The following is a 1574-nucleotide window of genomic DNA, read 5'->3' as shown; positions in this document are numbered from 1 at the left end:
GGCGAAAGCGGGGTGTTAAAGTCCCCTACTATGAATGTGTTACTGTCGATTTCCCCTTTTATGGCTGTTAGTATTTGCCTTATGTATTGAGGTGCTCCTATGTTGGGTGCATAAATATTTACAATTGTTATATCTTCTTCTTGGATCGATCCTTTGATCATTATGTAGTGTCCTTCTTTGTCTTTTCTAATAGTTTTTATTTTAAAGTCTATTTTGTCTGATATGAGAATTGCTACTCCAGCTTTCTTTTGGTTTCCATTTGCATGGAATATCTTTTTCCATCCCCTCACTTTCAGTCTGTATGTGTCTCTAGGTCTGAAGTGGGTCTCTTGTAGACAGCATATATATGGGTTTTGTTTTTGTATCCATTCAGCCAGTCTGTGTCTTTTGGTGGGAGCATTTAATCCATTTACATTTAAGGCAATTATCAATATGTATGTTCCTATTCCCATTTTCTTAATTGTTTTGGGTTTGTTATTATAGGTCTTTTCATTCTCTTGTGTTTCTTGCCTAGAGAAGATCCTTTAGCATTTGTTGTAAAGCTGGTTTGGTGGTGCTGAACTCTCTCAGCTTTTGCTTGTCTGTAAAGGCTTTAATTTCTCCATCAAATCTGAATGAGATCCTTGCTGGGTAGAGTAATCTTGGTTGTAGGTTTTTCTCCTTTATCACTTTAAATATGTCCTGCCAGTCCCTTCTGGCTTGCAGAGTTTCTGCTGAAAGATCAGCTGTTAACCTTATGGGGATTCCCTTGTGTGTTATTTTCCCCTTGCTGCTTTTAATATGTTTTCTTTGTATTTAATTTTTGACAGTTTGATTAATATGTGTCTTGGCGTGTTTCCTCTTGGATTTATCCTGTATGGGACTCTCTGTGCTTCCTGGACTTGATTAACTATTTCCTTTCCCATATTAGGGAAGTTTTCAACTATAATCTCTTCAAATATTTTCTCAGTCCCTTTCTTTTTTCTCTTCTTCTTCTGGAACCCCTGTAATTCGAATGTTGGTGTGTTTAATATTGTCCCAGAGGTCTCTGAGACTGTCCTCAGTACTTTTCATCCTTTTTCCTTTATTCTGCTTTATTCTGCTTTACTATTTTATCTTCCAGGTCACTTATCCGTTCTTCTGCCTCAGTTATTCTGCTATTGATCCCTTCTAGAGTATTTTTAATTTCATTTATTGTGTTGTTCATCGTTGCTTGTTTCATCTTTAGTTCTTCTAGGTCCTTGTTAAATGTTTCTTGCATTTTCTCTATTCTATTTCCAAGATTTTGGATCATCTTTACTATCATTATTCTGAATTCTTTTTCAGGTAGACTGCCTATTTCCTCTTCATTTGTTAGGTCTGGTGAGTTTTTATCTTGCTCCTTCATCTTCTGTGTGTTTCTCTGTCTTCTCATTTTGCTTAACTTACTGTGTTTGGGGTCTCCTTTTTGCAGCCGGCAGGTTCGTAGTTCCCATTGTTTTTGGTGTCTGTCCCCAGTGGCTAAAGTTGGTTCAGTGGGTTGTGTAGGCTTCCTGGTGGAGGGGACTAGTGCCTGTGTTCTGGTGGATGAGGCTGGATCTTGTCTTTCTGGTGGG

This window comes from Phocoena sinus, chromosome 7 (genome assembly GCF_008692025.1).
Source record: "Phocoena sinus isolate mPhoSin1 chromosome 7, mPhoSin1.pri, whole genome shotgun sequence".
Taxonomy (NCBI): domain Eukaryota; kingdom Metazoa; phylum Chordata; class Mammalia; order Artiodactyla; family Phocoenidae; genus Phocoena; species Phocoena sinus.
This window is presented reverse-complemented; position numbering follows the sequence as displayed.